The following is a 12,426-nucleotide window of genomic DNA, read 5'->3' as shown; positions in this document are numbered from 1 at the left end:
TTAGAGGGTTGTTGTGACAATTACTTAATGTCTAACATGCATCGAGTGTTCAGTGAGCATTGGCATTTACGATCTCACGTTTCCAATAAGTAAGATAAGCAAGGTAGTGATTACTATCCCTTCCCAGAGGACCAAGTAGGATCACATACTTGCTGTTGGTGAAACCTGAATGAGAATCTGTTTTTTTTTTAATTTTTATTTATTTATGATAGTCAGAGAGAGAGAGAGAGAGAGAGGCAGAGACATAGGCAGAGGGAGAAGCAAGCTCCATGCACCGGGAGCCCGATGTGGGATTCGATCCCAAGTCTCCAGGATCGTGCCCTGGGCCAAAGGCAGGCGCCAAACTGCTGCGCCACCCAGGGATCCCCTGAATCTAATCCCCCACATCCAAGCTTCAAATCAAGCCCCTGGCCAAGACCTTGTGCGAGCTGGTTCCTTGGGCCCACCCCAGGCTCACAGAGCTGCTGGATAGTGAACGGCTCATCCGTGAGCCATGGCTGCTGGCTTTGCTCCCTGGTAGAGGGCCTGGGGAGGCTCTCCATGTCAGTCTGTGGCTTTGTCACTTGTCCTGCTAGAGTCTTTCCCATTGCCTGTGGAAAATTTCCTCTCCTTACTTATGCCTGAGAGGAATACTTACTCTCCTTACTTATCTCCTTCACTTCAATGCCCAAGGGAGGGCATGCCTAACTCCCTTGATTGCTTGGGTTAAAGCAGCATGGGGCAGTGCAAGGAACATTTGGAATTAGGGAGGGAAGGTGGGTAGATCTTGGCTCTGTGTCCCAGCTATCCGGACAGCAGGAGTGTGATTAATATAAAGCGAGGGCCTAAGATGAATTAAGCTTTGGCTAAGTGGTGGGGAGGCTGAGACAGGAGGTCAGGAAGAGGAGAGAAAGACCAAGATTTTCACAGGTAGGAGGGACCTCCTCTCCTTTCCATAAATAAGGAAAATGATGTCCATTATGCCCAAGGTTATGTAACTTCTTGTGAGAAAGTTTGGGATGATAACATAGCCTCTTGAGTGCCCACTTAGCTTTCCTTCCAATAGTCCATGCCCACTCACCTCGCATTCTGAACAGTTGATGTCTGGCAAGACTTCCTCTCCCCCAACCCACCATGGCTGCCTCACTACCTCCCAAGGGCCTGTCCTGGAGGAAGAGGCTAGGAAGAGATCTGTTTGCCCACCTTCCCTTGAAGGACCATCAGGATAATCATAATCGCATCATGCTTTGCAGTTCTTGTGTCTCCATCACCACAAGCAGCCTGAAAATCTTGGTAATCTTCATCCTCCAGACTCTCACTCCCATATAACTCTGTAATCCCCTCATCTGACCCTATGCCCCAAATCCTTTCATTTTGCTTCCTGAAACTCATAGTTTGTTATCAGCCAAATCTCCCCATATATTCAACCTTTGCTCTGAAAATTTTTTTCACCTTCTTGCTCTAACGGATCCCTGATCCTCAAAACACAATTTCCTTGCAGCCACTTCCTGTGGCATCTGTGTCTTCTCCTGTATCTCTCGTATCAGTGTGCCTGGAGGTGAGAAGTTGTCCTCCTTACTCCTGATGGCTATGTCTAGGATTTTTCTCCTTCTTCCTCCCACTTTTGAAACTCCATCTTCTTCAAATGCCATGCCATCAGATCAAATCAGCCACCACCCCTTCTAACTATGGACATTTACCATCATCCAGACCATTCCCACTCATTCATAGAATATTCTAGTGCTTGGCTCACGGTCTTCCTCTCCATCGCCACTCCTTCACTATTTTTCAAGATGTTAACATTCATTCTTTCATTCAAGAAATATTGCCCAGCACTTGTTCAGTGCAGCAGGTCCTGTTCTTAGAATTGAGGATATAGGAGTAAATCAGAGAGAAAATGTCCTGGGCCTGGAGTTTCCTACATTCCCATAGAAGCAAAGATAATTAAATGAATAAATGGCGCATAATATAATGGAAGATAGAGATGTGCTATGAAAGGAAAAGAGGCAGGTGAAGGAATGGTGGCAGAGGATGATGAAGGAGCTGTCTTAGAAATGGTAAACAGGAAGATCAGCTACATGGATGACCCACCCAACACCTATACCACTTGTGCGTGGTCTCTGGCCACCTTTCTTCCACCAGACTTCTTCCCTACCCTGTCACCCACTCCTATGGCCATAGCCTAGAATGGGGCACTGCTGAATCCTCACTCTCTCACCACCACCCCTTGTGTTTTAGTTCATTTACTCAATGGTCTCCACTCCATGCTTTAGTCCCTTTGGGACTTTCATTCCTGAGCTCGCCTTCTTTCCATGTCTGGGCTCTATCACCTTGTGAGCCTCCCTCCCCAGCTTGATTCTGTGGCCTGTGATGGTATTGCCCCTTGGCACGAGCCCTCCCCTCTTGGCCCTTTCCCTTCAGTTGGACTCTCCTGACACACCTTGACCTTGCTTAACCCCAAAGCCCTACCTACACTGCACCTGCACCCAGTAACTGAACATCGCTGGGGAAAATTCTCAGCCGAGCTGACTAGCCACACTTTACATTTCTGACCACAAACCTCAAGTGGGCACTCAGCTTGCCCAGAGATCCTATTGTGTTTCTCTACTAAATTCACTGCCCCACTTTCCAGATGAGTGTTTCACATCTTCTTCTCTCTTTTCCAAGCCTCAACACCTCCTCCTTGTTCCCCACTGTTAGCTAATGACCTCACTTCTGATTTCATTGAGGAAATAGATGCAACTGTATGAAAAGTGCCTGTCTTCTCACTGTCACTGCATCTGTACCCTCGTCCCCGCCTTCCTTCTTTTCTTTTTTCTTTTTTTTTTTAAAAGACTTTATTTATTTAACAGAGAGAGAGAGTGCTCTCAAGCAGGGGGAGCGGCAGCAGAGGGAGAGGGAGAAGCAGACTCCCTGCTGAGCAGGGAGCCCTATGCAATACAGGGCTCAAACCCAGGATCTCAACCCCAGGACTCTGAGATCATGACTTGAGCTGAGGGCAGCCGCTTAACTGACTGAGCCACCCAGGTGCCCCCACCCCCCCACCTTCCTTTCTTAAAATGGATGGCCTCCTCTCTGGGGCCAGGCACCACCCTGCTCACGCACCAAATTCCAATCTCTTCATTACTTGGGAACTTTGCCCCAAATCATACCCCCCAGCCCCCGCTCCCATGCTACTGGGCTGCCCCTCTCTATCAGATCTTTGCCCTCAGCGTATAAACCTGCTGTCAGCTCTCAAAGCTCTCCTTTGACTCTCTTTAGCTCCTGCCCCATTTCCTTCCTCCTCCTGTCCTCACTTCCATTGCTATTTAGCCCACCCCAGCTAAGCTTTTGTCTCCTCTGCCACTGCACTGAAACTACACTCGTCCAAGTCACCAACAGCCTCCTTGTCAGCACATCCAAAGGTCGGTGTCATATCATCTTATTCAGTCACCCAGCCACATTTGCACCCAACTTTTCTTCCAATCTTCTCCACTGTGGTTGAATGGCCTGGATTCATCTTTCTCCCTCATCTCTCATATCCAATTTATCATCTAACCACAGCTTCAAAATATATCCCAGTCTGATCTCCTCATTAACTTCTGTCAACCAGCCCAGGCCAAGTCACCATCACCTCTGGCTGCCCCACTGCAGTGGCCTCCCAACTGTCTCCCATCTCTGTTCTTGCTCCCTCACAAGAAATTGAATGACAACGTTACTCCCTCATTAAAGCAGCCCTCCACTAGCTTCCCATTATTATTTATATTTATATTTATTTATTTGTTTGTTTTTAAGTAGGCTATACACCCAGCATGGAGCCCAGTTCCAGGCTTGAACTCACAACCCTGATATCAAGACCTGAATTGAGGGATCCCTGGGTGGCGCAGCGGTTTAGCGCCTGCCTTTGGCCCAGGGCGCGATCCTGGAGACCCCGGATCGAATCCCACATCGGGCTCCCGGGGCATGGAGCCTGCTTCTCCCTCTGCCTGTGTCTCTGCCTATCTCTCTCTGTGTGTGTGACTATCATAAATAAATAAAAATTAAAAAAAAAAAAGACCTGAATTGAGATCAAGAGTTGGATGCTCAACTGACTGACCCACCCAGGTACTCCTTCCCATTATTTTTAAATAATGGCTTTATTAAGATAATTCACATACCATACAATTCATCCATTTAAGGTGTACAATTCAATGTTTTTTTTAGTTTATTCACAGGATTATGTGACCATTACTATAATCAATTTTAGAACATTTTCATCACCCCCCCAAAAAAACCCTGTATCCATTAGTATTCACCATCCATTCCCTCTCAACCTTACCAGCCCTGGGCTAATCTACTTTAGAGACTAATCTACTTTCTATCACTGTAAATATGACTATTTTGGACATTTCACGTAAATAAATCATGCAATATGGGTCTTTGTGACCAGTTTCTTTTTCTTATTATTCTTAGGTTAAGACCCAAACTCTTTGCTGTGGTCTGGTGCTCACCTGAGGCTTCTCGGCTTGCTGCCTGCCTCTCCTGATCCACCTCCTCTGTCCTTGCTAAGTGTGTTGCAGGCAAGACTCACTCCTTCACCCTCAGGACTTCAACACTTGCCTTTGCCCTGAAATATCTTTCTCAGATCTGTGAATGGGCTGCTCATGATTCAGATGTTTGCCCAAATGTCACTTTCCTTTTTTTCAACCTCATCCATTCCTACCCCTTACCTTTACTATCTGAATGTTTATTTATTTAATATTTAATATTTATTTATTTATTTATTTATTTATTTATTTATTTATTTATTTTAGAGAGAGAGAGAGAGCATGCAGGGGCAGGGGGGATAGGGAGAGAGAGAGAGAGAATCCTCGAGCAGACTCCCCTGCTGAGTGAGGAGCCCAATGCAGGGCTCTATTCCATAACCCTGAGATCATGACCTGAACAGAAACCAAGAGTCAGAGGCTTAACAAAGTGAGCCATCCAGGTGCCCCTGAAATGTTTATTTATTTACTTGTTTACTGGCTTTATCCTCTTTTACATCTCCAGAGTGCAGGGATTTTGTCCTGTTCATGCTTCTTTCCTCAGCACCCTAGAACAGCACTGGCACACAGTTGGTGTTGGGCATTTGTGGCACAAGTGATTGAATAATGCTTCTGGGAATTCCACAATTCCTTCCACTCACTAAAACTCATGAGACACCTTCAAAGTTATAAGTTGTCCCCTAGGTCTAATGAAACCCCACTAGAGTTTACATTTATTCTTTTTCTGCTGGATATTGTGGTCCTCGCTCATGTATACTGTCCCTCCCCAAGCACACACACCAACTAAACTCACTTCCCTCAGGTTGTTACTCCCCTGAGATTCTCTTCCTGGAGTCCCTTGCTCCCCTAGGGAAGAGTACCCTTCTTATCCACTGTGGGAGTAACTACTACCACACAAATAAAACACCATGGTCTGGGGCACCCAGTCCTTAGCTATCTGTGCATGATCGTTGGCCAAGCTGAGTGCTCTGGGCTCCTGCTCTGGACTTGGCTTTTTCCTTACCTTGTTGCCAACATATTATCAAGAAACACCATGGTTATACAATCATAATCTACCTTCTTATTGAATAGTAAAGAGAAAGAGTAAGATAGTATATTTAAGTAAAGAAATAAATGGAAGGATATGCAAATTTTTTTATGGGGAATGGGAACTGTTAGGGAAAAATTAGAAGGAAGACTTCTCACTGAAATTTTTACATCATTTTTACTTTGGAAAAATGTGACTGCATTACATACTTTAAAGTATATACATAAACACATATTGAAAGAATCAGAGTCCTATTTGACGGGTTCTCATTTTCTAAGGACTTTGAGATCTTTTTTTTTTTTCCGAAGAATTGAAAGTGCTCAGTAGTCATGTTAGGATGCCAATAGTCACCTTCCATGATATTGGCTGTGATGTGAGCTCACCAGGGACAAGCCTCATTTATTCATCAGTGTGTTCCCAGCAGCAGCCCAACAGCTGGCACACAATAGAAATACAAAATGAATGCATGACTAGAAAGAGCCCTAAGTTAATAATGGAGCATTTTGGTCTTGGCCAAGGGTCCCTACAGGTAGGAGAAGGTCAAAATGGATGAATCTGAGCAAGGTGAAAAGCAATGCTGTTTAAGTCAGAAGTCAGAAGGTGGCAAACACTCCAGATGTGTGCCATAGTTCTCCCAACAACAGATTTTCTGGAATGTTCTTGACATGTGGGGCCTGGACCCCCATAATGAATAAAGGCTGAATATAGTGGCATGACAGCCATGAAAGCATAAGTAAATAACCCAGTATAGGCAAGATCACCTCATTTTGGGCCTTCTCATACGAGCTCCCTCTGTTCAGCTCAGAGTTGTCTTACAGGGCGTTTTTCCTCCATATGCCTGAGGGCAAACTGTTGTGGGCATCTGATTCCAAACCAGAACTCCCTGCTCTTGGCCACGTGGCACTGCAGCAAATCGACCAAGCACAAGTCCGGAATTCACAATGGCCTCCTGGCACTGGCATGGGTGCTTGGCAGTGGTTATACCCCCTTAGGAGTGTCAGGTTATGAGGGAGCCAAGAGCAAAGCTTGCCCAACATGCACCCTTAGCTCCTCTGGGCCTGGCTGCCACCTTGCAGCAGGCCTCTTCCTGAGATAGGGGACTGAGGATTAAATCCGGGCTCGTGCTGGGCCCTCTCTCCCCCCTCCTCCTCACATCTGACTTAGGGGTTTCTGCAGATGGGTAGCTCTGTTTCCTTTCAAGCTTCCTTGGCCAGATCACCCTCCCTCTTTCCATCCTGGGTGGAGGAGTTGTCTCTGACGGGGGGGCTGAGCTTTTTCTGCAGGCTGGAGGCCACCGAAGCCTTGAACCAGAGGCCACTGGGCCTCACAGGGAAAGTGTTGAATTGAAGCAATTTGGCTGGAGCTGGATATGAGATAAGCCAGAGCCCTGGGCCCTGTCACCGCCTGTGCCTATCAGATTCCTACTTTCCCATTCTTCCATCTCTTAAGCCTTGGCTCTGGACCCAAGTGAACAACCCTCAGCTGTTACCTGGGGTGGAGTGTTCCATATGGCATGAGCCAGATGTCCCCCTGGGATCTGGATGCATGGCCAGAGGCTGAGGGTGGGGCACTGGGCAGTTGGGCAGGCTATGGGTGAGCCTCAGGACCCTCCTCACTAGTCCTGGGGAAATGTCCTAGTAGGAAAGCTCCTATATATTTTGCTTCATTGCCTCATGAGTAGTGGTCAGAGATGTCCCTTGAACACATCTCATCTGTCTGGCCCAGAGGTCAACGGTGTATCAGCCCAGGCTCTGTGGCAGCCTGCCCTTTCCTAGGCTAGACAGAGAACAGAGACGGCCAGAGTCTCTGTTGGTTCAAGGCTGTTTTGACCAGCAGAGGCCTGGCTCTGCCAAATCTCACTTCCTCCTCTTCCTTCCTGTCTTCCCTCTCACCTCTCATACTCAACTCACCCTTTCCTTCGGGAGTTCTGCTCCTCCCCTCCCCCAGGGGGAATGTCAAGCCCACACTAAAGAGGCCATCAGCTTCTTCCAGAAGTCCGGGGAACTGGAGCAAAGGAGAGGCTGAAAGACCCTGTGGAGAGGGTCTTGGGCACCTCCCAGACTGAGTCCCTGCCATCGGCTTCAGCAGAAAGCCCAGCAGACCCCTCCCATGTTTGGTCACTGAAGCAGAGCACTCCCCGTGGCAGATCCAGGTCAGAGGGCTGCAAGACCCCCCCATGCCACCCCCAGCAGCCTGACCCCGGGTGAGGAGCCCCTCCCAGGCGCCTCAGGCCAGGGGCCTCTCAGGTTCCCTCCAAGGGAGGGGGCTGCTGCAGAGCCAGCTGCAGCTGTGGGAAACCACACACCGCAGCCTGCAGGTGCAAGGGGCCTGGGGGAAGGGGAGAGGATTAACCATTTCTTGGGAGCAGGCCTTCTCCATTCCTTCCATTCCCAATCTGTGGCTTCCCAAGGAGGCCAGCTACCAGGGTCAGGAGCCTGGGGTAGGTACACGACCACACAAAAGTCCAAGAACTTGCGATCCGAGGATATGAGAGAAAAACCTCTGCCTAAGAGTTCCTGAAGCCTGCAGAGAGAGGTCAAGGCACCATCACTGATATTCTGGGCCAGCTTCAGAGGCCACTGAGAAACAGGTATCGTGCCCCTTTTCCTATCTGGCTTCCCATGTCTTGGGACCCCATGGGGAGAGGTGAAGGGGAGCCTCATCCTCAGAGCATGGTACACAACACCCCCACAGGCCCCAGGTCTGCCCCCTGAGGAGCTCTCCTAGGGCTGCCTTAAGGATCCTTAGCCTGGCCACAGATGAGGCGCTGGTGGCTGAGCAGGTCTGCTCCCACACAGCCCGGGGCTCCTAGTGGTAACCATTAGTGTCCAGTAAACCAGGGCTGGGACACTGCTCTGGGGAAGTGGGGCTGGGAGCCGTTCAAGGAGAAAGCTTCCACATGGTTCCCAGAAGGACTCCTTATAGCTATGCCTGTCCCCAGAGGTTCAAGTGGTACTTAATGCTGCCCACCTCACCTGCCTACCTGCTTGCCCAGGTTGGTCCAATACCCGGCAAGAGCAGTCTACTGGCAAGAAGCCCAGGAGGCACAAGATCCTGTGGGAAGGGCCGGCTCTACCTTTGTTTCAAGCACCACCCCCCTTCCCGGTCTAACTCATCCTCCTACTCTCTTGTTTTTCCTAAATGTGAGAGAGGTAACATTTTCTAGGAGAAGTGAATTCATTCTGCACACATGTCTGAGCGCCCAGTACTTGAAGGCTGTGCTAAGACTTGGAATGAAGAGGCATGTCCTTGGCGGGGAGGAGCTCACAGTCTGGGGGAATAGATAAACAGTCATGCTCTATTCAGAGAGACAGGGCTCTTCAAGGGAAGGCACCAAGTTCTTCAGGGACAGAAGATCAGTGACAACACTGAAATTCTACAGAGAGCTCGCTGATGTTATACAGAACACACAGTGCGGGTTGAAGTGAAAGGGGGTAAGGCAAGGTGCTTAGAATCAAATTGGGGAGGTGAGGGCAGCCCCGGTGGCGCAGCGGTTTAGCGCCGCCTGCAGCCCAGGGTGTGATCTTGGAGTCCCAGGATCGAGTCCCACGTTGGGCTCCCTGCATGGAGCCTGCTTCTCCCTCTGCCTGTGTCCCTGCCTCTCTCTCTCTCTCTCTCTCTCTGTGTCTCTATGAATAAATAAATAAAATCTTAAAAAAAAAAAACAACAAATTGGAGAGATGAGAATTGAGTCACAACACAGGGCAGAAGGGACTGACTGATCCAAAGGGTGTTTGGAATTCAGAGCCCACTGGGGTAATCAAGGAAGCCTTCCAGAATGAGGTGGTATTTGAACTGGGCAGAAGGACAATAGGCTAAATTGAGGGAAGGTAGACCTAAGTCATAGGGGATGCCTCTTCCTTCTTAACGAAACACCTCGGGGTAAATTAACCATATTTATTAAATAAGATGAAAGATTCTATCACGATTCTAAAGTCAGGGAATAGGGATCCCTGGGTGGTTCAGCGGTTGAGCGTCTTCCTTTGGCCCAGGGCGTAATCCTGGAGTCCCAGGATCGAGTCCCACATCGGGCTCCCTGCATGGAGCCTGCTTCTCCCTCTGCCTGTGTCTCTGCCTCTGTGTGTGTGTGTGTGTGTGTGTGTATATCTCATGAATAAATAAATAAAATCTTTAAAAAAAAAAGTCAGGGAATAAAAAATAAAATAGGGAATTGTCTCTCCTGCTTTTCCTCAGTCTTCACTTCCTTAGCAGGGAGAGAGCGGTTCCACCTTCTCTTACCCATCAATTTCTGACCTTATAAACTTGCTGCTTCCTATCTCTCCATCCTCAGCTCCTCTTTATTTGCCCTACAGGAATAGTCCATTATAACCGTGGTATAATTAAAAAAATATATTTGTTCTTTGTCTCCCTTTCCTGGCACAGAGCTTCAAAAACCCTTGTTATTTCCTGAGTAATAGGAAGGTCTTTTGTTATTCATAACGAGCCCTTTTCGCCGTACCTTTTTGTGTTAGTGAGATGACTCACGGTGGGCTCCTGGACAGTTTGGAGGGAGGGGCTGGCCTGCCCGGAAAGGCAGTCAAAAGGCTGGGAAGGTGTGTTTGGAGGGTTAGAGATTTCATCCCTACCCCACCCCTGACCTCCGACCTCCAGAGAGAAGATGGGACTGGACCTGGAGTTCATTACAGTCAATGATTTTATTAATCACGCCTGTGGAAGGAAACCCCATATAAAAACTCTGGATGCATTGGGACGCCTGGGTGACTCAGTGGTTGAGCATCTGCCTTCAACTCAGGCCGTGATCCTGGGGTCCTGGGGTCGAGTCCTGCTTCGGGCACCCTGTGGGGAGCCTGCTTCTCCCTCTGCCTGTGTCTCTGCCTCTCTCTGTGTCTCTCATAAATTAATAAATACAATCTTAAAAAAAAAAAAACAACTCTGGACACTAAAACCCAGGGAACTTCCTGGTTGGTGATACATTGCTGTGCTGGCTGAGGGACATACTCGATTCCACGAGATCTTCCCTATGGGTCTCTTTCCTTTGGCGGTTACAGAGTTGTATTTTATAATAAAACTCTGATGACAAGGGAAGCACTTTTCATGAGTTCTGTGAGTCATTCCAGCAAATTATCAGACATGAGGTGGGGTAGTGGGAACCCTGAATTTGTAGCCATGTCCTACAAAAGTGTGCCTAGCCCAGGGACCCCATTGGTGTCTGGCATCTGAGGTGAGAGTAGTCTTGGGGACTCTGCCCTTTAACTTAAGGGATCTGACACTCATTCGGGGTGGTTAGTGTCATGACAGACACTGAGCCAGATTGCGGGACACCCGGTTGGTGTCAGATGCGTCAGTACAACAAAAGCGGCCTCCTTATAACCTTCCCTATAAATCACAGGCACTCCTAACCCCTCCTCTCGCCTGGAATGTTGTCCTGGCTTCCCACATCCACTAGTCTAAGAGCCTTTGTTTTCCCAAACCCTTTCTTTCCTTCAGAGCCCACCGCCTTCACGACTTGGTCCTGGAGGTTCTGTGGCCTGAAGGCCATCCTTGTAGGCAGGAGTCCCCGCTTCCTGCTAGACAGCTAGTATCTGGAGGTGGTGCTTGGCGAGTAGTCAGGCTAAGGGGTGGCTCAAACGCTCCCTGGCTGCTAGGAGAGGGTTGCCCTGCAGGGAGGAAGGCTGCTAGCCTGGCCAAGCCGTCCTGGAAGACGAAGCCTCCACTGCAGGACTCTCCGCCTCTCTCCTTCCCCCCTTTCTGTGAAAAGCCACGTCTCGGTATGAGCAAGGGCCGGGCAGCAGGAGGCTCTGGCTCTCGAGCTCTCAGTAGTATGGGCCTTGCTGGTGAATACAGAGTTTGGACATCTTCTCTCTTGTGATTGCCAGTGCACACACCCAAGGCCACAACACACGCTTTCTTGTCGTGTGTATGCCCACGTGCGTGTACGGGGACCCATGGGCACACGCGCACAAACACACAGGTGGGAGTGTGCCAAGCCCATGCCTACGTTGCTCTGGGCCGCAGTTGAGAAGCACCACACAAGCTCTTGGCTCGGCCTCCTCCCCTCTCCCTTTGCGTGTTTGCCAGCATTGGTCTTGGCAGCGCGTGGCTTTGTAGGTAGGTTAAAGCCCCTAGAGCCTGGTGTGTTCCCCTCTCAAACAGCCTTGCCTCCTCCCTTCCACTCCACATGCTCCCCCCTGGGCTGAAGCTGCCTCCTAGAGCCTAGGTCTGTGATTCCTTTTTCAACAGCCTCAGACGGAGCCTCTTTCACCTCAGCCACGTAGGAAATCGGGTGGGAGGCCAGAGACCCGTGTGACTCGCTGGAAGCTGGGCAGGTAGCAGGTCGGTGGGAGCCAAGCCCGGCTCTTCTTCTCAGGGGCTGCCGGGGCCTGGGAGGTAAGTGTGGAAGGCCAGAGAGTACACTGGATACGTCTAGGAAGGCCAAGGCCTCTGCCATGTTGCTGCCACAGGGAGCTGGTCTGAGGCAGCGGGCCTAGAGGTCTCAGAAACGGCCTGGCTTCTACGATGTTTGGTCCCCACCACCTCGTGGAGCCTCTCCCAGCATACCCTGGGCCCGAGAAAGGTAGGCTCTTACCAACTATACCATCATGAGAATTTAAACGTGGGTGGCAAGATTTAGCTGTTACCATGGCCTGAAAGGATGGATCCCCAGTTGAAGGAATTTTAAGAAGCCGCATATGTGGGGGAGAGCATTGCACAGGCTGGGCTCTTTCCTCTCTGCTGTCCCCACACCCCACCCTCTGCTCTCAAGTGCGTTCCTTCTCCCAATTCATTCCAAATCGGGGATGAGGAATGAACTCAAACTATCTGGAAGGATTCTAGCCCTTCATCAAGCATTGGGGAATCCTCCATAACGTTAGCTCTTCATTGGGGGGCTCAGTCGGTTAAGCATCTGCCTTCGGCTCGGGTCATGACTCCAGGTTCCTGGGATCCGGCCCCGTATGG

Source organism: Nyctereutes procyonoides, unplaced genomic scaffold (genome assembly GCF_905146905.1).
Source record: "Nyctereutes procyonoides isolate TBG_1078 unplaced genomic scaffold, NYPRO_anot_genome, whole genome shotgun sequence".
Taxonomy (NCBI): domain Eukaryota; kingdom Metazoa; phylum Chordata; class Mammalia; order Carnivora; family Canidae; genus Nyctereutes; species Nyctereutes procyonoides.
This window is presented reverse-complemented; position numbering follows the sequence as displayed.